The sequence below is a fragment of the Morone saxatilis genome, unplaced genomic scaffold, assembly GCF_004916995.1.
Source record: "Morone saxatilis isolate NCDOM2014 unplaced genomic scaffold, NCSU_SB_2.0 Contig17, whole genome shotgun sequence".
In the NCBI taxonomy this organism is placed as follows: domain Eukaryota; kingdom Metazoa; phylum Chordata; class Actinopteri; family Moronidae; genus Morone; species Morone saxatilis.
In genome coordinates, this window is record NW_023339729.1 from 8,907,220 (window position 1) to 8,907,573 (window position 354).

The 354-nt window shown below is 36.2% G+C and overlaps 1 protein-coding gene across 1 annotated transcript in view; it reads right to left on the reverse strand.

The window, feature by feature from the left end:
* LOC118326569 (complement C3-like) overlaps window positions 1–354 on the reverse strand; it is a gene marked incomplete in the record, with an annotated part of 27,432 nt that overhangs the window by 14,846 nt on the left and 12,232 nt on the right.

The following is a 354-nucleotide window of genomic DNA, read 5'->3' on the forward strand; positions in this document are numbered from 1 at the left end:
ATATCTCACCTGTCACAGAGATCTCTGTGTTAGTAGGTGAATTTAGAACCATATCTTTCTTCGGAATGTTACTGTTGATAATTTCTTTTTGTGCACCACCTAAAGGTAGAAACAGTGGGGAATTTGGGGGCAAGTGATAAATTCATATTATTAAATTACCACATAATGTAGCTATTTAATGGGTGAACTCACCTACACCTTTATTAGTTGGGTCCATAGTTATAATCTTAGATGATTGCATCAGAACACCTTCAGACTAGAAAAACAACAGTAAGGACAAACATTGGTAAAACATTCTCACTCCCTCCTGCCCTTCAGTATCATAGACACAAAGATGGGTGACAATTTAAAAGA